Here is a 25,967-nt window from a genome sequence, read left to right as displayed (position 1 = left end):
TCGGCAGCTTAGCCTCTCCTAAGCAGCTGCCCTTAACGTGGGCTGTTCTCTTCTGGCAGAGCCCAACTGGCTTTATCCAGGTATGCGATGCGCAGCTGTGTTGTTGGCAGACAACAGACAGGAACGGGAGGGGAGAGACCTACGGCCCCATCCCTGGCAACATCCACGGCCAGGCTGGATGGGGCTCTGAGCAGCCTGCTCCAGTTGAAGATGTCCCTGCTCATTGCAGGGGTTGGACTAGGTGACCAACCCAACCCACTCTATGATTCTGTACTTCATGGGACAGACAAAGCTTTCTGGAGCCTTGCCCACGTTCTGAGCTTAGATCTACTATTTAAGACCCCTGGGTTTATAATTAATCTTGCCTGCACCAAGTGCCTGACTGTCAGGTTGGCTCATCTCTTATCTGAGCTCACACGGATACTTCCTCCAGAATTCTGCCGAGTTCCATATTTCGGGCATCTGGGGAATAAGCAACAATCATAACAATTAATTCTGCAGCAGCAATTCCCCTCCAAAAATCATGCACGGTTTTATAAATGTTAATCAAATGAGCTTTACAGTACTGCTGGGAAATAGCTGAATGGCATTCCTGGCTCCCTGATTTGCAGATGGGAAAACGGAGGTGCAGCATTCCTGTAAGGTTATGATTTATCCAAAGTAACTCATTTTTTTTTAGGGCCTTTTTTTTCCAAGCATTTTAAGTGGATGTGGTATGTTGTTTGAGGTGTCTGCCAGAACAAGGGTGAGACTCAGCCTACTGGAAATCGGGTGATTTGGCTAACAGTCCTGGCTCGGAGTACAGCTTCCAGAAAACACTGTATACTTCCCTTAATGAATTAACTGATTATTCCAGACTTATTGCTTAGCTCTTTCTGAAAACCAGAACGTGGTTTTCTTCTGAAAACACTGATGTGATGCTTCATGCAGCCTATGTCTGCCACGGAGCATCTGCAGGTGGGACCAGGGGTAATCTTGTTGCTGATTCACATATCCTCAGTTCAAGAGAAACTCCACCTCCACTGCGTAGATGGTGTGCGTCGGGCAGCCTCACTGTCCGACTGCTTCTTTGCATTGATGTTCTGGGGGTTGCTGAACGCTTCAGCATCTCTTCAGGCTGTTTGTCAGGAGCTGGAATGTCTTTTGTCTGCATCTTGAGGACCGAGGCGGCAGCCTGTGGGATGAGGGATTTGAGTCTCAGTTTTGCCCCTACTCAGCACATTCTTTTTTTTTTTTTTTCCCCTCCTGCTCTCATTAATTGCTTCCTCATGTGCTGGGTCCTGCCTGAGAAACACCGGGAATTTCTGAGGTTTTGACAGAGCGGATTCTGGAAAAGGTTAAAATCCTGAATCAGGGAATGTCTGTCTGAGAAAGATTTGATTGACAAAGTTTCTGCGATCTAGCACTTCACTCTTCTACACTGTCATAAACTCAGTTAGAAATTTAGCTCCATATTTCTGCACCAGCTCTAGGGCCAGATGAATGGTACAGCCCCAGCAAAGAGCCAAAGGGTTTGCTTCGTGCTCGTGCTTTGCCAGTATTTATGTTATGTGACCTGTTAGTGAAATCCCAGTAAACTGAGAGCTGATCCCGCTTCCCCTGCAGTCAGTGATAAAACCCTCCACTTCGGTCCTGTTCTTCCACATCAAAAAAATATAAGGGCCCACGGCTTTAGCTACTCTCCTAAGATATTTTCCAGTTTTTAGGAAAAGCTAAACAACTGCAGGACCCCAAAGAGATCAGGGTATCTCAGCAGAACACTCATAATAAACAGCCAAAATCAGAGCAACCTTGGTCACAAAGATGGGAAAATAACGGCGATGAGATTGGACTTCCTTCTTCGAGGGAACATTCCCCCATAACTGAAGTCTCTGTTCGACGACCCCCGGCACAAACCCCCATCTTCAGAGAGTTCATTTTTATTGTGCCTAATTTGTATTTAATATTTTAGTCTGGCTAGATCTTTATGCTCCTCTGACCGGGATAGATCAGAAGTTCTCTTTGCCAAAGATTTCTCTGCACCAGAGGAAAAGGGGACATCCTGGTGATTTCGCAAGGCCTAGTTTGGGTATTTACCTGCTGTTCACTTTTGCACTTTTCTCTTTCAACCACGCATTTTTTCTGAAAAGGGGTTGTCACATCAGCCAGCTCAGAGGGCACCTCCCTGAGCAAATTACTACAACATCCCACATCTCTAAGGGTCTACAGCCACTAGGCACGCGCATTTTCAGGAAGATGCAGATGAGGAGAGAGGCACCCTGAGCTAAACAAATTGACCATAGGTGACGGCTCTCTTCAAATCCAACTCAAAATGCTTTGTGCCTCAGGGATTATCTGATCATCTCCTTTTGCTTCCTCTAATCCAATGGGTGATCACATCTGATGATAGCTTTAAAATAATAATCTGAACAAAACAAGCAATTCCCATGGGAAAGCGCAGACTGTATGTACTTGTAAAGAAAATGCCACTTTTTCCCCTGTAGAGCAAGCCATGAGTATTAACCATCTGTGCAAATATTGCAGTCCTGGAAAGCTCCATCCTTTTAATCAGAGCTTTGGATTTCATAGCAGGCATTTAATCGGCTGTGGGCGTGTTTTCAGCCAGGTTATGTAAACGCTGTCAAGAAACCAAGTGTCTGAAAAAGATGCACGTAAGGAATGTGCTAGTAGGAGACGGAGGGGAGGCTTTATTGTTTAGGGGTTGCAGTTTCACACCCGTTTTTTAAAAACCTACTGATCCAACTGGCAACATCCACAACCCATTGGAACTGGCCAAGCAGGACACTGGAGCCCTCCAGCCTTTGTGGGTCTGGCAAGTGCCTTCCAGGGAGACCCACTCCAGGAATCTGGCACGTAAATGTTGGAGGGGATAGGCTGAGCAGGAGAGGGGCTTGAGGCAGGAGTCTGGTGTACGAGAAATGACAGGCACAAATGTTTAAAGAAATAAAGTTTTTTCACGTGGGCATCTGTGCATGTACGTGCATGAATTTACAGTGTTAGAAGTGTCTGCATGCCATGCACCTCCTGGAGGTGCCTGCCCTACCATGCCCAGAAATTCCCCATTTATTTCTAGCAGGAGTGAAAATGCCCTAAATTAAACAATTCCTAGGGGCAGCTCTCATCTCAGTCTCTCCAAGGTTAAGGAGTGGGAAAGCTGAGCCATTCCTTCCTTCCCATAACAAGAAGTGACAGCTTCTAATTAGGACCCATTAGAGGGTGCCCCAGGGAACCGATGGGACCATTTTTCAGAATGCGTTGTTGAAATTATTTTTTGCCTTAGAATGGCATGTTGGCTCAGCTGTCTCGGTTATCTTCCCAAGCCTCTGTATGTACTTTGAGTACATACCTCCTTGAGGCCCTGAAGAATCATACCTTACCCCAGTTTAGTGTACGGCAGTGTTCCCAGTCCTTCAATAAGAGCACAGCTGTCCAGGAGAAGGGCCAGAGAAGCATCTTGCACCAACACTGGCAGAGATGCCCCAAAATGCATTCAGGGAGCTCAGATAATTTTGAACCCACCTTACTGAAATCCACCCTGATGATTTTTATTTTAGTACAGGATCCAGGCTGGAAGGAACCTGTCCTCCATGCAGCTGAGATCTCGAATCGATGACACATATGCAAGACTAATCATATTTGGTAATGGCAGGCGCCCCTCCACAACTTCTTGTAAGACCACTCCAAGAAAACCCAGATTCAGCTATTCCTACTGAGAAGCACCCATCCCAACTCCAGCAGAAAGGGGCTGATGTCTGGATATTTTGGGATGTTACTTGGTACTTTCCTTAAACATCAGCTCCCGGAGTCAAAGCATTATGAGAGAAACTCATTATTCTTTCAAAAAACAATCTATATTCCAAGCACTTACCGTGACAAAAAAAGCTCCGCAATGTGAAGTATTGCATCTTAATTCCTCTGGAAAAAGAAAGCATATTTACTTTTTAATTCCACCTCATCTTTCACGGTTTGGACTGGTAATCTTCCTGCAAAGAGGATACTTTGCCTTGAGTGAGGAGCAGCTGTTCTGAACCAGTCTGTCATCTGGGTTCCTTTTTAATCGAAAGCAATAAGAATTGGTTTCAAAGGGACAAAACAAAACAAGAAGGGGCAAAGAGCATGTTCTCCATAGAAAATGCATCACAGTACAATTAGAGCCCTGCGACTCCATTGCCTGTTTGTTTTCAGTGTCTGCAACACACACGAAGCCGAAGCTGTTTAAAAGGAAGCTAGTGCCCTTTCAATACGCGCAAAGTCTTCCCTGCCTTACCAAGGTACAGGCGGTTTTATTAGAGCCAGGGAACATTCCAGCTCCCAAGGTAATAAAAATGCAGTTTGCCAGAAAACAGATCTATCCCGGTCAGATGAGCATAATGATCTAGCCAGACTAAAATATTAAAAAAAACCAAAAAGGGTTTTTTGGTTTGTGTAGGTGCTGCTAAACTTGCTGCTACTGCCTCTCTCAGCGGGGCTCCAGCATCAGCCCCCCCCTTGTATTCCTAAACTCTCCCGGGGCTGCTGTGTCTGGCCCAAGGCTCCACAGCTTCACGCCTCTGGGACTCGGCTGAGGGCGTAACCAGCCTGTCCCCCCGGGCTTGCGAGCCTCCCCTCGTGAACTGAAGGACCTGGGGTTCCGACTCCACACTCTGCTCCGCCCCGGAGCATCAGGCGGCCAAGTCCGCGGTGGCACGCGCTCCTTTCGCTGTTTTCTTTTGTCTCTGTATCACGTTACAAGCAGAGAGGCCAGGAGAGGTCTTTGCACATGGCTAACATGGATAAAGCCTTAACTGTCCATTCCAAAGAAGCATCAGTGGAAAAAGATGGTTGAACAAAGTAAAGGCCGTGAGCGAAGCCCTGCCCACCCATGGGGCAGTCGGCGGCGGGGAGAGGAGGAGGACTCTTGTTGAGCAGCGGGAGAAGAGCTTGGCAGGACTAATCACAGCCTGCTGGGCTCAGCCACAGATACGAGCCTTCCTCATCTTACGAGTGAAGGAATGTGTCACCAGGATTTCAGTTTCCTTCTATTCCACGTGGGCTCTGTTCTAGCTAGACAGAAATAGTGCCGTAGAGAGAGAGAATACTGGCACTAGCACAACAGTTTTTCTTCGTAGATGACCACTGAGTTTTATGAAGTCCAGTGCTAACCATTGATGAATAGCATCTGCGGAGCAGAGTTTCAGTCTCACCGTGTTCCTGTTCACATGCTGTAACACAGCCTGGTGCAGGACTCTAGACATCAGTACGACCAAGATAGCACCGCACCTGGCGATTCTTTACAGCACCTTTGTGATGCTGGGGTTTATTTCTTCCTTTTCATAAAGTAACCCAGCAAGGCACTGTTCTGCAAACTGCAACAAAACATTGCTCCCTGGACTTATCTTGTAGTACATATTTCAGAAAGTCTGCATCAGCCACACCATTCTGGATTGCGCAGTAGTTTCTCACGGCGTCGGGAGGCAGGGTTCTGTAGGTACAGACATTTTCTTTGCTGTGTGTGATGTGCCATTTGTCACTGTACTTTTGTGGGGGAATTGCTAGGAAAAATAGAGAGGACTTTTTAATTGTATTCCCATATGACTGGTTGGGCTTAGCCAAGACTGGAGCCTAATGAGTCAGTCCTCTTCTCAGATAAACAGCTAACGGTGAGAGGAGAAGCCAGCAGCGTGGAGCTAACACAGCACACTCAGCAGCAGATCTACCCGCAGATCTCCAATTCCTCCTCCAGGATTTTCCACTGCATCATGCAGCATCTTGGGATGACACAGAGATGTGAATCTTCTACTTCATGATGTCGCTCCAGTGTTTTTCCAGCCTTCTTTTGGAATCACCCAGACTCATCAGCTGGACACAGGGCGCTTTTGTTTTACTTTAGGTTTGTTTTTATGCTATCCAGATGTCCATGATACATTTTGAGCATCAAGCTGGAAAGATCACTTATGAGCCACTTAAGTGGGTGTCCCTGCATGTTGGATGTCAGCCAGAGAGATTTCAATCTGTTTTTTAATACCATGATAAGCCAAGATTTTAAGTCATCTCTGCTTTGCCATTATCTCTTAACTGTGGCCGTCGGCAGACAGGATACGCATTTAGGGTGAGATTTTCTAAATTGCTTAATCATTGCTGATTTTAAATAGAATAGACTTTCCTTAATCATGTATTTGTTTTTTTACGGATTTCATTCAGTGTCCCACTTTTCCTGCACAGAGATAATGGGAACATAGGCTAAATGTTTTTGCCAGAGAGATGCTTCGTTGATTCTGCGGTCCACGTCTGTTGGCAGAACGGTGACAGGAGGATCTCATCTAGCACTCACACTGACTACCTGGGAGCCCTTCTAAGGCGCTTGTCTTCAGCAGCCTCCCTCCAGGTCTACATCTCCAGCTGGCATGGAATGGGTATGCTTAACAGTAAGAATTCAATAGGGAGAACAACATGGAGCTATAAAAATGGAAATCAGCTCCTGTTCTATATTAACCTGTCAAAAATTCTCTCCATGGCCAACTATCAAGTTGACACTAAGCTAATTACAGAAAGACCTCTAAGTACGCAAAATTCTTATCTGCCTGTGTTTCCAGCTCTACATGGCTGACCAGCCCACGTCTTAAAGCACTGTTGCTCATTTGCCTGCCTGCACACATACCAGAGGCCATATTTGGAGATAAAATCTGCCGAAGTGCCTGTTACTCTCACAGATCCCATGGCTGTACACACAAACAGCCAATTTGGCATGCAGGCACTCAGCTCTTGCACAAAAATGCATGTTCCAGCCAGCACTGCCTGCAAACTCAACCTCAAGGAGCAATTACAGTCACATAAACTCTGTTTCTTACATAACACCAAAAAACAAGCCTCGTGGAAAGCGGCTCTCCTGTTCCTGTTTATATGATTTAGACAAGAAAAAAGCCCCTTTAGGGCAAGCTAATTCAAGCCCCTCTTGGGCAAGCTAATTCAAGCCCCTCTTCTCCAGATGACGAGGGACTGTTGATGGTTAGTACACTGCCTGTTAGACTCCGTCCTCCAGTGCACCGCCAGGTACCCCGAGGAACACAGCACAGGACAATTATGCTGATATTCAAGCTTTGTATCTCTGAAACTCTGCCAGCTACGCTCCTCTTTCCCTGCCCCTTGTTTCTTTGCCTGCTCTTCGGTTACCATTGGCACGTCCTCCCTACCTCCGGTTCAGCACAAGGGTACACTGCAACATCTCCCACCCCTTGCGGCAGTTTGCTCCGCCAGACTTCGTATCTGGCATATGGATAGGAGCGGGTGATACCTGTCAGTGAATGGCAACCCACTGAATCTCTTTCGCTGGGCACCAGCTGCCCTGCAAGGACAGTCAGGAGCGGGGAACGGGCTCTTCTGGTAGGAGAAAGAGGGAAGTGGCAAATGTTCAGCATTACAATGCCTCCTACCTCAAAGCCTAGAAAACTCAGATGGTCCTATAGCACAGATGTAACGTCTCCTCTGATGAATCTCCCAGGGTCTGCACTGGCACTAGGATTTCATGGTCTGGGTTTTCAGCGGCTGCATGAGCCAACGTTTGCAAAGATCTCTAAACCTGGACTTGCAAGGGCTCCCAGCCTTTGTTAAGGACTGGAAGGGTGGGGTTGCTTTGTGCATGTTTACTTTTAAAAATTAACACAGTTTTAAGAAAGGATCTGGCAACATTTACACCAAGAGAACTATTTCATACAAAGATCGTGTATGTGGTGTACTAAGTACAGCCAGAGAGGCGTAAGGACCTAATTCCCCCTTGGTGCAGGGAGCACAACGCCAAACATTCCTTTACAGCCACACAGAACTTGACCTCAGGTACATGAGTGAGTTGCTTAAATAATTGCAGAAGCAGAAAAAAGGAGGATTAGTTTCCTTGTCTACTCTGTGGCTAGGACCAGATTCATCACTGGTGTAATCCCACTGATTTCACTGCAGTCACACTTGGGATCACTTTGAGATTTTGAAGGCTACACTAATACAGCAGGATGCTGCACTCACAGGCTTTCCCAAGCATTAGCATTCTGATGTGGCAGAAATTCATCCCATAATATAGCACTGAGAATTTTAAAATAATAAAGAAGCAAAGATGCCTGCTGTCACCATTGCTAGCCCATTACAGCAGCATAGACAGACTTCCCTTGCAGAATTCCATATGCTGTATTCATCCGGCACAATAAATAAACCATATTAAAGAGGGAAGGCTGAGAAGACATTTCTGATTTTGAAATCCTCTCACCCTAAAGTTAGAAATAGATGAAATAATTGAATGGCAATTTTCCCTTTTTTTTTTTCATACAGCTTTTTGTCATGCCTCTAGCTGTGCTTCTGCAGAAGGGTGGGAAAGAGGAACTCACTATTGGCAATTCATTAAGAGTTTCCCTATTAGCCTCCTCCACTCAGCCCTGGGCTTTAGGCACCGCCATCCCAGAACTCCACCAGTTTTCCACCTGGCACTACGTGGACACTTAGCAAAAGCCAGCAGAGGGGATGACACAGATTGATCCAGTCTTCCTTGGTTTTCAGTGATGCTCAGCATTGGAGGCAGCCTGTCAGATATTGTCTAGAGCAGCCTCTTGTGCAAGACTCTTGACTCGTGCCCTAGACATGGGGTGGAATTGCTTGGCCTTAGTTCCTAGTCAGCACTGGCATTTGCAGACCCTTTACAGGGTGCTTTGGCATCAGCTCTCCAGATGCAATTTCTAAAGCTCAACCGACACCACACTGTGCACTGCCATCTCTCTCTGCTGATCACAGCCCTGGCTGCTCAGAAAAAAATGAAAAGTAAATGGTTGCTAATATTTTCCTGATCCATTAGCTATTTGAGTCACACAGGGCTGTAAAGTACTTGTTCAAACGTTGCCTGTGCAAACAGTCTTTGCATTAAAATGTGTGTCTCTGTAACAGTTGAAAATTGGAATAAGGCTAGGCTACATTGAAGGAGAAAAGAAGGAAAAAAGGAAATAATTTGTATGTGTGATAGCACCATCAAACAAGAGACGTTCAGCTGGTGCACACACCCCAGATCAGCTGGCTGCCTTCTCTGAAGGAGTGACGCTGAAGGAATATCAAGTCTGCTGCCCTGTGCTCTGGCACCGAGCACAGCTGGCTTCTCGGATACCCACGTTCAGAAGAATCAAAGCGTGCGGCCCAGGGTGAGATGCGCAGTACCTCCACAACTCCCCCTCTCCTACCAGGATTCCTGCAGGACCAGGAGATCACTCTGTCCGGAGAGAGATTCATGAATCAAGGAGATCTCAGACCTAGAAATGCATACTGTACTTGGATTGGCAAGGGTTGGGAAGGTTTCAGTTCACAACTAAGAGATATTTAGCCATCCATCTGCAGTAATTTTATGAATCCATCAGGAGCCAAACAAGTACCTGAAATAGGCTGCAAACTTAGAACCAAAACCAGATTAAACTAAAACAGTGAAGCAGGCTGAGGAACTGCCAAGACAGCAAGTAGTAGTGGGATCTCTGTTTCTCTTAGGAAGCTACGGTGGATTAAAAGACCTCAAATGAGCAGTAACTAGTAACGAGATTCTAGTTTGGATCCATTTTTCACTATATTTCATTAGATGGCAATGGATGGAGGTGGGTAAAAATGACTTTACTTTTCCCTAAAAGAGCTAATCCTCCACACAGCAAGGCTGGATTTGTACAAGCCAGCCTCAGCGCTTGTCGCTAGACTGCCACGCAACACCAAACTCGGTTTTCCTTATACGCACCCATGATTACTGGTTCCTGCTCTTTGTTGGTCGTTAACACCGCACTCGGGACAAAGATGCGGGAAGACTACACTTCGGCACAGCTCAGCGCTGCGATTTTCTGCAGCTTCCAAGGACAGTGCGCTTTCTCATTGCTGCCATGCACGCCCTTTATGAATCCATACGGTAACAGGTCTCAGGATTACATGACAAAAATGTTGGGAATTTACCTGACCATGTCTACAATAAGCTACACGTGCCTACCCAGGGTTTCTGGAGGGCTACACAGCACTCTGCCTTGTTTGCTGACGTTGCTGATGCATTTGCAGGGGGAGCGCAGTGACCCAGTGCAGCGCTTCTTACACAGTCGTTCTTAGCGGTGTAGTGGGATCGGATCCTCTTGGTGCAGGATCTGCAGTGCAGTGCATGTGGTGCAGTGAAGTGCATGGGATGAGAGGGTAGATCCCCCTCATCTCATTTTACAGACGAAACTGAGACAGAGGCTCCTTCTTATAGGACTCCAGGGAACTGGATGAAATTCAGAAGCAGAGAACAGTGCTTCTCTGGACACCACTGGCAGCACGAGTACACAGCTGCAGCCCCCGGGCTGAGTACATGACACCATTATAATTATTTGCCATTTGCCTTATTGATGGCAGGCTCCATTCAGCATATGCTTTGCAGAAATTTGCTAGCAAGTGTTTTAAAGTTCCCCCTGAGATTTCAAATTGATGTATGATGATCCAAGCTGTCTCTAGTACTTTTTATCACGCTGACTGGGCTGCAAAAAGCAAGATGGCAAAGGATTGTCAGCTAAGTGACGCAGTAGACTGTGCAAACACACATACGATGGCTCAGAGGAAAAACCACCGAATTCAAAAGCTGTCAGATTTACACCACTGTAGGTCACACAAAGCTGGCCCCACGCTTTGCCTATTATTTATCACTTACCTTATTTGCTTTTATGTTTATTGGATACAGATCATGTCCCCAGATAGACACAGGCCTTTTAACATGTACATCTGTAATACAATTGTCATAGTAGCTTTGCCACAACTCCTGGCTTATTTTAAATATCGCATTGTTTAGACCAGCTCCTGAGAGGCCACTGGCTCAAGACATCAGCAAACGGTTCGGTTGTTAGGATCTGAAGGATTCAAACCCTAAGGTTTGCATTAATTTGGAGTCATATTTTTTTCCCAGTAAGAAATGTGGATTAAAAAATCAGGATAGTTGTTTTTCAGTGCTGAAAATTGTTGGAAAGGATTAAAGAGGAATTCCCCTTGGGTTTGGATTCTATTAGGCTGCGGTTCCATTTGTTTCAGAGGAGAGACCTAGATGTGGAACTGCACTTCCCCACAGTTAATTCCCAAAGCTGTGTTGGATGTAGGTCACTTTCTGGCTTGTTCTGAGACTCAGCTGAGCTAGAAATACTGTTCAGTTTTCTCTAAAAAGTGGAAGCCACGCGTATCCTTTCCGTTCTGTCCAGGTCATTGCCTCTGAAGGCAGTGCCACAAGGTGTAATCATAACATCAGTGCACATTTGCAACCTGTGAGGCAGGGAAAGCTGCCATTCCCAGGCTTTGCTTTTAAGGAGAGAATTCTCTGAACCAGTCTTTCCGCATAAAAATTCCTGTATTAAGCACGCAAGATATGCACTGCAGGACATAGTTGTTGGGGAAAGTGTCCTTCTATATTTGACCTGAAGACACATTTTGGACAACACGTTTTCCCCTCAGCAGCCAATATTTTTTTTCCATGTCCCGTTCAATCACCTTCAAAGAACATCACTAGATTTCTGCTGCTGGTGTTGCCATCCCACGGGCATCTACCTTCGTGGCCCAAGGTTCACATGTGCCAGGTCAGTAAGCTGCCGAATGTTAAGGAGACTTCCTTTGTACAAAAAGGCTGGTTAATGGGGCTAAATCCATGCAGGCTGAGGTGGCCTTCCGTGCCTGATCGAGAAGGTGCCTACAGCAGAAGTCTGTGAATATTTCTGTCTAACAGTGGCATCCAGTGGGCAAAGAAAGATTCGTAGTAATATATTTGGAAAACCAGGATAGGCCCATGTAAGAGCAGAGGTTTCCCTCCCATATCCAGAGCTATGCAACTCCAGCCCGTTGCAGTAAGCGTTATAAGGTCCTCACTGAGCAAGAGACTGAGATGAACTCCAGTTTGCTAGATGCCAGAGGATGCATGTTGTAGAAACGTAGGATCAAAGAATCATAGCACCACAGGATCAGAAGAGGTCTCAAGAGGCCCTCCAAACCATGCCCTGTACCAAACAGTACCTGTTCCACCCTGTCATTTCAGCAGTGTTTGCCTAACCAGTTCCTAATGCCTCTTCAGGCAGAGATTGCACAGCCCCTTGCTAGTCTTCTGCAGCATTTCATTAGCCTTAGAAAGTTTTCCCTAACATCCAACCTGAGTTTTCACTGCTGCATTTTGACCCGTTACTTTTTGGCCTACCCGCTAAGCACACAAAGCAGGTTACTTCTTCTCAGTATCAGCCTTGTGCACGAGGGCAGTTAGCTTGTTCTCTCGAGGCCTTCCTTCTCTTCGATACAGCACTATGTCTGTCTTGCAGTTGTAAACCTCAAAAGGAGAACTCCCCGTGTCCTGCAGGCTGCCTCTGGCTATATAAGTGCCAGGTTGGCTCATTTCTTTCCACAAGTGTTGCCCCACTAGAAAATATTCATTGGAGCTCACACTTCTTTACACACCAGAGAGGTTTGCCCTTCGCAGTATCTTTGGTGTTAAGCACAACCGAAATACAACCTCTCCAAAGTGTTTATATACAAACAAAGGCAAAATCTCCTCACAATAAAGTTTTTATCTTGGCCACGGACTAAGCTGCTGATGCTGTATGACTTTGTGTTTGCTTGAGAAAGTGGCTTCACAGAGAGTCTAACACAGTCTTCTAATTTTGTTTTTTTTGAAAAGAAAAATTAGCTGGAAAAAAAGCACCTGCCATAACTTAGAGTCTGGGCATGCAAGTTCACACGTTTATAACAAGCACTGGCAAAAGTAAAGCCTAAGTTATCTTGATATTTATTGAGTGAGCACAAAAGAAGCTACTCTAAATGGGAATGGACCTTTTCAGACAATTGATGCTGGCTGTACTCACCTGTCTGTAATGTATTTCTGTGTTTACACTAACATATCTATATGTAACATAAACTAATATCTATGTTTCTGTGTTTATACTAATATAGAAATCTGCCTGTTAAAAAGCAAGCTGAGGGAGGGAGCATCAGTGCAGGATCAGATCCATTTACCACATTCCCAAATATTTAATAGTACTCATTCTCCATCTTCTGGCCAAAGGGTAAAACGCACCGCAGTTCTGGTCCGAACCCAGTCAAATCCACTCCTCCTCACGTTCACACTTTCACAACACCCCGGCCCGTGTGTTAAGTGGCCTGGCCAACATCACTTTTACGCAACACAGAGGGCAAGGGACACTGGGTCCTCCTACTTGGCTTTTATCAAGTGGCAATGACAAGCTTGTTTTTGGACAGGTCCTTCGTACCCTGTAAGCATAAAAGTAACTGCTACTATGCCGTGACACTCTTTGTCTCAGAATTTTGCTCTCTTCAGTCTTCATAAGCCCTCGGCGACTCTGCTGCCTGGTGTCTTTGTTTCCCCCTTTTGAGTTTTAGGGCTTTAGACAGTATTCCTGATGGGCTAGTGGGAAAAGAATGGCACATGTGATTTTTTGATGACCTTGCTGCCCTATTCCTGTTGTGAGCGCAGGGTCTTATGCTGGCAAGTTCTGTGCTGTGGTCCTACCGCGCTGCAGGCCTCCTGGGTTGGCACAAACGTATTACTCAGTTTCATTGCTGTGAACGCTGTTCTTCGCTATCAATGCAAGCTGCTCTTTTAGCCCTTGTTCCACTATGCCAGTATACATTAGCAAAGACTAAATCTAAAGTAAAATTCCAACCCATTAGCTTCAACAGAGCCATGCTTGACGTGCCACCAAGCAACGGAACGGGACTGGCAAGCTTAAACAGAGTCTTTACGGGGCGTCTCAGGCCTCAGCGGGGGTACAGTGAGTTGAGCATGTCCTACCCCAGACACACGAGATCCACGTGAGCGGTGTCATCGGTGTCACCAGCAGAGAGACGACACCGACTCCTAGGTTGCCTCTGCCTCTTTGCAGAGAAAGTCATCGCAGAAGGAGTCATACTTTATGCTTTTAGATTTGCGCATTCCGATTCACGCACGGTGGCACTTAAGCCACCAACGATCCCATGCAGGCAATATCTGAGCTGTGATTTTGCAAAAAAGAGACTTTCAAAGCCCTCCTGGCTACCTGCTGAACAAAGACGCATGGCGCCTCACAAGGAGTTACACTGAATGCCCAAATCTCCCTTACAGTGGACTAAGTTATCCTAAAATCTCCCCCAAAATCCACCACTTAAATATTTAAAAAAGAGCGTCCCGACGCGGATCCCGCATCCTTTCACGGTCAGCCGCCGCCGCCGGTTCCAATGGCCATTTTGCCGGCGCGGAGAAAAGAGGACACGGTCCCAAATATTTATTATCGCCGACACCGCGAAGGCGCCAGGCGAACCAGAAGCGCGGAGCACGCAGAGCACGGGCGGGCCGGACCCGCCGCCCCGTCCCGCCTCAGGAGGGCGGGAACCGTGCCCGGGCGAAGCGCGGGGCGCCGCCGCCGCCGCCCGCCCCGGGCCTCGCCCCGGAGCCCCCGCAGGGGAGCCCAGCGCCAGCCGGGGCGGCCGCACCGCCCCCTTCCCGGAGGCCCCGCGGGCCGGGGCCGGGGCCGTGGGGGGCCTCCCGCGGCCTCCCGGGACTTGTAGTCGTCGGCGCCCCGCGGGCGGCGAGCGGGGCGGGCCGAGAACTACCTCTCCCAGCATGCCCCGGCGGCTGTCACCGGGCTGCGAGCGGCCTGGGCGGGGTGCGCGGGCGGCCCTGAGGGAGCGGGGTCGAGCGGCGCCGCTGCAGCATCCGCGGGGCGGCCGGCCGCGGCCCGGCTCCTCGGCCGCTTCCCCGGGGGTAAGAGGGGCCGCCTTGGAGGGAGCGGGGCCGGGGCAGCGGCGCCTCAGCGCGGCGCCGCCGCGGGTGCGAGGCCACCTCACGGCCCGGGCGGCGCTGGGGCCCCCGGCGGGCCCCGGGGGTCCGGCGGCCCCGCGGGCGGCGGGGGTCTCTGGGTGTCGCCGCCGGGCGGCCCCGGGGGCGGGAAGGGGGAGGGCGGCCGCGGCGCTGCCGCTGGCGACGGTGGGGAGGCGCCCGCGCCGGGGGGGCTGCGGCCGGGCTTGGGCCCGCCGGTGCCGCCGCGGTGGCGGGGGCCGGTGCCGGAGTCGTCTCTCGTACGGCGGGGGTCTCGGGTGGGCGGGCAGCCGCTGGCCGCAGCCGCGGTGCCCACCTGGGCTGCTTCTCGTCTCCTCTCCTCTCTCCCTAGGCCGCCGTAGGAGGTCTGCTGCTCGGGCTCCTGCGCCGAGAATGAATGAGGGAAGGAAGCAAACGCAGCCCTCGGCTAAAGACAGCGGCTTTCTGAAGGGCTGCCTGAATTTTGCTCTCTCTCGGCTCTGTCAGGTATGAGCCTGTTTTTTTCCCTTTTTCTTCCTTGGGCTAAGCCGGGAATAGGTCTGCTCTATGTGGCCGGTTTTCTTTCTGCAACGTTTAGCCAGGGTTGAGTCCGTAGTGTGGTGTGTCTGCTTGCTCCGGCTCCATTTTTATTTCTTTTCTTGTGGATGGCAAGCACTGGCTGCCCTGAAGGATGTAAACATACACCCTGTTTTCCTGTTCCAAAACAGGTACTGCAGGTAGGTCCTTACTTGCTGAGAGCTGGGCGCTGAAACATTGGCAGTGATTCCTGCTGGGCATTTTGTATCACTGGAGCATGTGCCATATGCTGAATATAACTCAGAGCTGAAGCACATGCGGCTTTTTCTCTCCTGTGTTTCTATGATATTTGCAATCTTCCTGAACTGAGAGAGAGTCATGAAAACAGGAGCCAAACTTAAACCTAGAGAAGATGGTACAGCTGCACTGGAAGCAGTACATATGTTTGTTCTGGTTTCCCTGCAGACACTCGACTCCAGAACTTACTTTCTGAATGTAACAAATTCTAATTTCTACCTCAGTTAGAAATAAGTGAGCTCTGGCTCACCTTCATGGAGGTCACTTGAGCTTGGCTTTACTACTCAACCTTCTCTCTTTTTGGCTACGAGCCTCACTACATATTCTGCACTTTTCTGTTGCTGTAGGAGGAGTTTATTTGGCTCAAATGGGATACCATTCTTATTTCTCCTCTGTTTAACAGTTTCTTGGTTTCCTAAAACTACTTCCTATGAAGAAGAATGCAGTTGTTCATCCTTCTAGGTCCTTCCTCCATACTTGATTACCTGTTGAATTTTTTGTCCATGGTTTCAGGATATAGATGAGCGCATTGTCAAGGGATGCAGTTACTGTAAATAACCCACATTACCCACATTGTTATGATTGGAATGATGTTGGGTGTCATGTTGATAACAGAAATCGGAAAGAGAAAGCTTCAGTAGCCTTGGCAGAGCGAGAGAAGTCTTTGCCCTGCTTTGAGCTTTGCTTTCTGCTCTGAGTTACAGGTGTCTCGGTTTGTGTCTGGAGCAGCTAACTTCCGTTGGGCGGATGACGGTTCCCTTCAGGAAGTTCTTCCTTAAGGCTGCCACCTAACAGGGCAGTAGGTTGGGTGTCGGGCGGCTCACACTGCAGTCCCAGCTCTGTCACTGATGTATCTGCAGTACCTTATGCCTGTTTTCCATACTAATCCTGTCTGTTTCTGTGGTGGAAGGACTGGTGTTCATTTAGGACTGGCAAGTCTGCCTGCAACATATTAATGAACAGTTACTTAGTTGTCATTTAAGAGCCTCCCACGGTTCTGTTTTCTTGAATAATTATTCTCTTTTTAGGCGTCAAAAAGGTAAATATGTTTCCCACCCCTTTCCCTTTGCACAGCATACCTCCCTGAGTCACTGACATGAGAAGAATCTTCATAATTGTATGATATTTGGGTTGGCTTAATTCTCTGCTTATTATGATATTGCTGTATAGCTTCATATGTTTTGACATTTATTTTGAATGCATGTTTGAAGCTCTGTGACTGTGAAAATCCTGTGCCAAATTAGCGTATAAAGAATCTGTTATTTTCCTGCTTTGGTCTGCAATGGTTGCTAATCCACTGCTGGGATTGTTTGGAAGAGTTGGGAGTCCATGCATAGCCTCTTTCCACTAAAACTTTTGTCAAATGTCTTGGAAGTTGCAAAAACTGTGGAAGTACTACAAGTAAGGTGGTTGCAATTGTCTCCTGCTTTTGCTTGGAAAGGGGTACGTTCACAGCTTTCTAAGCTACCTTGATCAACAAGTGTGTGGCTACGTGACCACCATGGGCTGTTCAGAGCTGTGGCAGTTATCTTGGAAACAAGCTCATCTCTTGCCTTGCGTTCGTGTGGCGTTAGTACTGGTTGCTCGCAGAGACTGGTCTTGGTTGCCTATGGTTTTGCTGAAGTTGCAGGCTTTCTCCAACTTGATAATTAGGCTCTCCTAGGTCGTGTTGCCCCTGCCTGCCTGTTCACATCAAATCTGTTTGCCTTGCTCATCATCTCCGATACAGAACTGCTCCTGGGCTCTGGCAGAGTTCAGGGTCATGCTGAATGTGACCATACCACTTGCAGCAGTACTGATCATGCCCTTTCATGTCGAGTTGCTGTTTTCCAGGGATCCAGGAATAGAATGCAAAGTCCTGTGAGCAGACTGTTTGAGTCCTAGTTGTTTTTCAAGGATTCTGATTCATGGCTTGTCAAGGGCATTTATGGAGGGGCCAGGGTGTTGTAATACAGTGTGCTCGGAGGGAGCCCAATGCAACTTTCAGTACGCTCTCACTAGAAGCTCTGATTGGAGAGAGATCATTGGATACTCTTCTCTCCTTAAGCAAAGAGTGAGAAAGTGGACTCTCTTGTTTCTTGGGAGACTTACAGAATCTAAATATTTCTGCTCCCTCTGTAATAAGAGCTGTAGTGGTGTTTGACATTTCCAAGAATACAGACCAAGTCTTCTAGCATTTAGACTGGCTGTATGTGGAAAATGGCATCTGTGAAGTTACGTGTGTGCTAGCAGGACAGTAAATGGCTTGATCCGAGACCTCCATCCACATTCCTTGACGTAACTCCAAGGAATGCAAGGGTGCATGTTGGATCGTAGGCTGATACTTTCTTTCCCCCACCCCTGTGACTAGCATGGGCCAGGCTGTGGAGAACAGAACTTGGAGCTAGGATATGTGATCTTTGTTCTTGGCTCTGCCACCAATTCCATATATTTCCCATCTGTAAAGTGTTCTCGCATTCTTTAAAGTACTCAGCTATCCAGAGCTGAAAGATAACATCTGTACTTCGAAAATGTACAAACTTGTAAGTGAATTGGTGTACGTGCTGACCCTCAAACCTTTGTTAAGTACCAGGGAGGAAAGCAACAGCTAACTACTCAATTCATTCTGCTCCTACGCAGCTGATGTCTCTCTAGCCAAAGGCATGTCAAGATAGATTAGACTTAAACCTTTTGATCTGCTTTCAGAGCACAGAAAGGGCAAGTTCCAGGCTGAAAACTGACAGGAGTGCGATGTTGACCGTTCTGAAAGCCTGAAGGGGAATCTGAAAGTTGGTAGGATGAGCTATCGAGGCTCATCAGAGATTCAGCAGGTTTTATGCTCCAGCTTGCTCTGTGCCAGAGTCTGAAGTAGCTACTTCTAATTTTGAAAAGTTGAGGAAGTTATGTTCCTAACTCGGCTGATTTATAATCCTATTGTGTCACCACTGCTGAGGGTACCAGAGTCTAAATACCTGTGAACAGCCATATCACAGAACCACAGTACTGTGTCTTCTCCAACCCACTATTCAACCACATGTCTACCAGCAGGATTTCAGTGTTAATTCCTCTTGATTTTTTTACTCCTGCAGTAATGTTAATCTTCTGATTTTGAAGGACTTGTGGGGAAACTTACTGCCTTTCTGGACAGACAAGGCAATAAATAGATTGGAGGATTATGAACTCTTAAGTGATTTAACCCAGATTGTCATGGTAAGTAGGAGTTGATAGCTGATGTGAGAGAGATGCGGACCTGAGCTTTACCTAGGGCTCAACACCATCAGCTCTGGGCCAGATGGTCTTGCCTCTGAGAAATATATTACAGCAAAGTCTAAGTAAGAGCACAGTTGAAATCTGTTGCCAAGACAGATTTCTCACTGTTGGAATATGTTTCTGTGTGGTCCTCCATTTCTAGGTGGTCAAAAATAAGTCTGGAAGGGATTTTGATGAGGCCACTTAGTCCCTCCATTTCCACAAGGCACGATAAACTACACCGAAACCATTCCTGATAGATACATCGAGCTTGTCCTTTAAGTAATGGAGACTTTTCTAGCTTCCCTGGATGGGTTGTATTTGACTTAATTACACTATTTTTTTTTTTTTTTTTCATGTTGTGACTTTTGTCAGTGTTCTGAACAGGCACAAAAAGACCTGCTAGCCAGTGGAAGAGATACCAGGTGGTTGACCACTGACCTCTTAATGCCAATGGCCAGAAAAGCGATGGTGATTCTCAGCAGGAGTGGGGAGGGGAGTCACTCAGTGTAATGCTTACGAGTTTTTGTTTGTTTTCCTTATGCCACAGGGATCTTCCATGGAGGGTATGGGAAAGTTAAAGTATCATTCTCCTGTTTTTCCTATGTAAAGTAAAAAAGACCTTAATTCAGTGTTTTTGGGCGGGGTGTGTGTGTGTGTGTGTGTGTATGTGTGTGTTTGTTTTTACTGTAATGCAATGTCAATTTAACTCTGAAATCTGCTATTGAGGAAAAAGTGCTACTGAGCTTTTCAAGGCTTAAGGCAGCAATCTGCAAACTGTCAGGTCCAATTAAAGCAAATGGCTGGAGCTGTTTTTTCTCCCTCCTGGAGAGAACACAGTTCATCAAAAGCCAGAAGGAAATTTCATCGGGCTCATGAGCAATTATCTTGCGGGATGTAATAAGAGAGATCCACTAGATGCCCAGTGTGAACTTGCACTTATAATCACTCTTAATTCTCCAGTGGGCAGATGAGCAGTGATCTCACCAATTTAAAGCCTGAATTTTTTGTGTTCAGTAGAAGCTGGTAGAGGGAACTTGTTCTTTTGTAGGATTTGACTGATGTTGGCTTGTAAATCTGAATTTTGAACATCCCTGACCTGGCAAAAGATATTCTACCTTTCTGTGTGTTATGGGTTAACACTGGTAGGCAGCTAAGCACCACACAGCTGCTTGCTGACTTCCACCCCAGTGGGACAGGGAAGAGAACTGGAAGGGTAAAATTGAGAAAGCAGGACTGCATTGGGTATAACAGTTGCTTGGGAAGGAAACACCATTACTCCAAACATCTCCCCTTCATATTTCTTTCCCCCAGCTTTTATTGCCAAGCACGATGTCGTATCGGATATCCCTTTGGTCAGTTGGGGTCAGCTGTCCTGGCTGTGTTCTCTCCCAAATTCTTGTCCCCCCCCCCCCCAGCCTACCCGCTGGCAGGGCAGCGTGAGAAACAGAAAAGGCTCTGATACTGTGCAAGCAGTGTTCAGCAACAGCTAAAACATCAGCGTGTTATCAACACTGTTTTGGTCACAAGTCCAAAACAGAGCACCATACAAGCTACTATGAAGAAAATTAACTCTATGCCAGACAAAACCAGTACACTGTGGTGTACCACAACTTCTGCTGTTGGAAGCCTGTGACAGCTGTTTATTTTTGGCTTACTGGTGGTGTTTCCCAAAGGTTGTGTTTGCATTTGTATGGTTTAAAGCAAATATTGACCTACTGTGCAATCCAGTTTATTTCATGGGTCTAGTCCATCAGTTAGCACGGAGCTGATTCATTAAAAATACTGTGCTATATCTTTGCTCCTCGTAGATCGCGTGGCTGATACTGTCCCTTTCTGTTTAACTTAGTTACTCGTCGCTGACAAAAATCCCTTTTTGGTCCATAGAAGTTGGTGACAAAATCAGTTTGGATTGAGGCTATGCAGATGAGTGCTTGGTTTTCGAAGCAGGTTCACTTTTCTGTGTCTGTTGTCCTCACAGGTGGGTTGCAGCTTGAGTAAAGTGAGAATTGAAGGTTCAAGGCTGACTCGGTTCTGATTTGATAGCTCTAGAAGACTACTAGTTTTTCATGCATGCCTTCACACTCCACTGGAAGAAGTTCTCTGATTAGTGTATTTCTTGAGACTTCAGTCATATTGAAGCTGCGGTTTTTTGAATCCCATCTGTGATCAGAATTAAGGAGAAGTGTCTTCTACCTGAGGCTTCAGTTGTGGTCGTCCTGGATCTGAAAGTAGGCAGCCCTTTATGTCTGTTTAGCCTCAAAAGTACAGAGGACTTCACAGCATTCAGGTATAACAACAAAGGACTCTCAGCGCCAATGTTTGTGCTTAAAACCAAGAAATTTAAATTTTGCAACCAGGAAAATAGAAGATAACCCTGCAGGGTTTTTTTAAATACCATCACACCCTTTGGAAGCATGTGGGATGCTGACCTTCTTGGGCTGTGGAGCCAGTTTTTTCCTAGTGCATCCTCACTGCAGTCCAGATGATAATCCAGTATATGCAAACTGTTAAACACAGAGGTACTGCCTTTCCCCCTAAGGGACAAGTGGTGGTGCCTGTGCATTTCATTTTGTTGTTTGCTATGATGCGTTTTCTTCTTCTGGTGATGTCTTTTACAGTATGAAGACAGCATGGCCTTGAGACTGAGTCACTCCACTGGGATTATTGTAATCTGGTGCTTCTGGCCCTGCCATGGACAGTCTTAGAAGAACCACTGAGTGTTCCTCTGTCACAATTCTGAATGGGGACCTTGGCTTTTGTCCAGTTATCTCCTGTGCTCCTCCTTAGCTAAGCAGAGCCCACCTTTGACTGCGTTTCATGCAGCAGCTGGCTCAGTTGGCTTTTGTGTCCACTGAAGCTCTTAGTGCTGCCATACTTGCACATAATGAACCCGAAAATGTAAGATGCGTGACTTCTCTATAACTTCTTCCATCTTTAGGATCTATTCTGAGATTGTTTGCCATTTTTTAGGAAACCAGAATGCTGGGGTCAAGCTTCTTAGAAGGGTTACTGTTATTGAATATTAATAAATTTGCTGGTGCGTCTTTTAGGCCTGCATCTTTTAACAAGGTGAAAGAGTAGATAGTAAGCCAGCATGATAACCACTGAAAGTGTTGCTCCTACAACTTGAAAGGGAAGGCAATGTTCCCCTCTCACCATAACAACTCAGTGCTAGAATACAATTAGTGTAAATTGAATGTAAAATTCAGTTTAGGCAAAACAGATCAATGGACTGGCTTTTGTAAAGGACAAGTGTTGATTGTAGAGATAAAACACACTCAATGGAACCGTCTTTAAGCATAGCGCCTGGCTAGTTATTTTTAGCATTTCCTCACTCTGTGTCCCAGTATTTCAGGATGTGTGCCTGCACTTATACGCTGAAGCTGAAATGACAAGATATTAATCCCTGAGCAAAAGCATATTAATCACCTGCATTATTCTGTTTATGTAATACAGTTAAATATACTTTGAGAGCAGGTGAGGTATGGGGCATGGAAATGGTTTAACCTCGTGCAGGCTTTTTCTTGATTGATTGGTTTTAACAGTGGCAGCTGCCCCATTTCTAATTTTTTTCTGCTGAGAGTAATTTGTCAGTAGAATGGCTTCATTTATCTGCTATTGATATTTAAGCCACAGAAACATCATCTGCTCTTTTCTCCCCTTCTGTGCCAGTGATGCCATTTTGCAAAATTTAGACTAAACAGAAATCCTGACTGCACAAGGAAAAGTGAAGATAAGTACCATTGAGACCTTGTGGCTTTGCAGTGGAATATTAAGCTATTCACTTCAGCTAATTCTGCAAATCCTTTTGGCAGGCTGGGGGGGAGAATTTCATGGGTTTACTCTAATTTCTAGTGGTTAAGTTTGTCACATAGTGGCTGAGATGGTGTCACTCTTCTACCTTAGTAGATCTGCTAGTGCTAGGAACTAAGAGTTTGTGTCTTCTGTGCTGTAATTGGGCCCTGTGGATTTGCAATGTGACTGGGCTCTTTAGCTGCGTTAGCCACAAAAGACCAAGCCTTGGAAACTGCCTTCTCCAGAATGGAGAGTGGGGCCTTACTAGACTTTTGGTCTCAGTGGCTAAACAAGACCTGATCTGACAGTGCTGCTCTTTGTATGAGCAAGGGCTGTGGAATGAGATCTGAAAAACAACAAACAACTAAATGGGCCTGACTGCATGTTTTTCCACCTCAAGAAGGAGGACTTGTACTAGTGCTGTGTTATGAGGTAGTATTAAAGCCTAGTGTTTGTGAATTAATAATTTATTGAAACAGCTATTCTGAGAGCAAAAAAATCTTTATCATGTGATAAAATTCAATATTAGCCCTTATAATAGAGTTATTTTTTTCGTTTAGTGGAGTTTTATGTATAAGTAATAGAAGGCATTATTACCGGGGAGCTTCTTAGAAGAGGCCTGCTAAGAAGGCAAGTTTGAGTAGCAGGGAAGCTAGCTGAAAGTAGGAGATTGCCTGAGTTGAGGAGTAGATGATAAACTTGTTTCTGAAGAAATGGGAGAGAATTAGAATATGTATTTCAATGGGAGGACTTCTGGGCCCAATACAAACGGACTGCGTAGAAAGCCAAAGCTCAGAGTAGACAAGGAGAGAGATTTGCGAGTGGTAGAGCTGGGTATTGAACTGGAGTGAATTGAAGTTGAGATACTAAAATGCTATGGCATAGGCGAAAGTCTGCAGACGGGGCCCCTGCTAGAAATGGGAGATTGAGTGCAGAGAGTTCAGGTGTGCGGGGAGCCGGGGGCCTCCTCTGGGTTTGAAATTGCACGAGGCAGCACACCTGGGCCACCACAGCCAGCTGGCAGCAGTGAGGGCTCCTGGCCTCACCTGGGAGCCGGGAGGGGCCAAAAGCTGCCAGATGGTCCTTACGTGGTGGTAAGTCAAAAAGGATTATTTACTGTGTGTTTTGCTGCTTTTCTGGTGTACTTTCATTTAATAGTGAATGTATTTGTGGGAATTGTGTGTATCCTTGAGAGAAATTACACTGCATCCTGTTGGTGAGAGCACATGCATCTGTCTGCTGCTGTACTGTCCTGGGGTCTTACTGTTTGCTGAGGAGAAAGAAAAGGGAAGGGTAAGTCTGAATTTGAGCTTATTGGCATGAATGCCAGCTTTGGTAATTAACTTAGCAGCTTTGAGCCCTGGTCAGAGGTGTTTGATCCTAGTTGTTGTCTATTATTAAAGAATACAGAAGTATTTATTTGTGTTTTGCAGGTAGGGAAACTGGGGTAGGGAACAATACTTAACTGTGTAGATAAGCATTGGCCAGGCATTTAGCTACTCAACTCGTGTTGGTTTCACAAAAACACTGCTTGTGTCAGGAAAGGGAGAAAACCCTGTCAAGCCTTATTTCTGGAGGGCAAATGCCCACAGGAGTAGTGCAGAAAACAGTACTGCTAAAACCCAGCCACAGCAGAAGTTCTTAAGCCAGTATGAGCTGACTTAATTCAGCCATTACACCTAACTTGTGTGGATCTCTGTTGATGTTCCTAGTGCAAGGATATACAAAAGTAAATTTTGAAACTTTGCAGTAGTGGTAGTTGATCAATTTAAATGTTTAATTGCTTGGTATGACTTTTTTTTAATGTCACTGTGTCCCTGAAGTTCCCTTGGAAGCAAGCAGTTAAAATGTGGTGCGTGTGTGTGTGTATGGTGAGGGCTTAAAATAAAATACTTGGGGTCACTAGGAACCACTTTGGCAGCTTAATAATTCAGAATGGTTGAAGAAGCTGCTCCTGGCAGTCAGATGCCTCTCTGCTGCCTGTTTTAGCTGGGAACAGATCCTTTTGACCCCTGCTTTGAACTGCAGACCTTTGCTCTTGTGTAGAATCCCACTGCAAGGAACAACGAGGCCGGCAGAACACCAGCAGTGTCCTTTGGCGTCTTGTTGTTGAACTGTCTCCTGAAGAATGAGCAACATCGTTCTGATTGCTTGCTTGTGCTGCAGTGAAATTGCTCTGTATTTCTGCCGTTGCAGGCAGTGTTGGTGACGTGCTCTGTTCCAGGCCGTCTGTGCTAGATGCCTGTAAACATTTTATGAGGTTTGCCTGCTCTGCATCGGGATCAAGGAGGGATAAAGCAAGTGACGCTGGTCTTGACAGAGCTTATTGGCTTGCCGTTATTTTGCTGATGTCAAGTGAATGGTGTCTTTATGCACAGTGCTCTGCTTGGTCTGTTTACCTCTTCCCTGAGAGAGATGAGTTGAGAATCAAATACCGAAGCACGATTCCACTCATTTGCTAATAAAATTCACAGCTGGAATGTCCCTGGCATACCTTTGTTCTGCTTGTTTAGTCCTTATGAGCACCGATCTAATCAGCACTGATCCAAAAGGATCATCGTTCATTTCAGTGATCCCTGTAAATGTTTGCATTCATTTCATCTGGTTACTGCCACTTGCAACTATTGATTGTTATGGCTCTGTTAGTTAGGCTCCTGTTTTCCTAATCCTTTCAATGCTTTCTGTTGCTTTTCAATGCAAGAATCTCCTCAACGTTAATTTACTGTGTTGCTATTGCTTCTGTGCTGCTATTACTTCTTCTGCCTTCGCTGTTTCAGAGAATGAAAGACTACAGAGATAGCTGAGAAGTGAGTTAACTCCCAGTCTGCTGCAAGTTAATTTAATAAACTCAAGCCTTTGTGTAGTTCTTCCTGTGCTGCTTATTCACTATTTGTATGGGGAGGGGTCTGAGAAGATAGGCTGTAAAACTCTTTAGATCCTCTTCTAATTAAAATAAGCTTCTTTACCCGTCTCCGAGTTGTGCTGAGGATGCCAAAGCTTAATTCTCTTACTCGTTGCGTTGTATACCATGTGCAAAAGGTCACGTAGAAGAATGGGTTTATAGCTCTGTAGTAGTGTCACAGGGGCAGTGTGAATGCAATATGTGTTGAATAAACTAATACTGAGTTTCAAGAACTGTTGATCTGCCTGGTTTTGTAAGGCAGAAGACTGTGTTTTCTCCTCTTAGTAATGTGACACATTTTCTGTCCTTGAATGGGAATTTATGGAGGAAATCTTGACTCCTGTGGTGACTGCCCAGACCACCCAGGACTCACCAAGGTGAAGATTTTGCCCTCAGCTGGCAGCCTTTAGCCCTGTTCCAATGTACCCCGTTGCATAGTCGTGTTTATGT

The 25,967-nt window shown here is 46.3% G+C and overlaps 1 protein-coding gene across 1 annotated transcript in view; it reads left to right on the top strand.

The window, feature by feature from the left end:
* Positions 1–14,599: 14,599 nt before the first annotated feature.
* The window catches only part of LOC309598328 (E3 ubiquitin-protein ligase MIB2-like), a 79,562-nt gene continuing 68,194 nt past the window's right edge, over positions 14,600–25,967 (top strand). Inside the window, 2 exon segments of the mRNA XM_082328786.1 lie at positions 14,600–14,722; positions 15,129–15,262. The gene's annotated coding sequence lies outside the window, so the exon portion shown is untranslated.

The sequence above is a fragment of the Platalea leucorodia genome (assembly GCF_965183815.1).
Source record: "Platalea leucorodia genome assembly, chromosome: 17".
In the NCBI taxonomy this organism is placed as follows: domain Eukaryota; kingdom Metazoa; phylum Chordata; class Aves; order Pelecaniformes; family Threskiornithidae; genus Platalea; species Platalea leucorodia.
The sequence above is the reverse complement of the archived record's forward strand: the minus strand, read 5'-3'. Positions and strand labels throughout refer to the sequence as shown.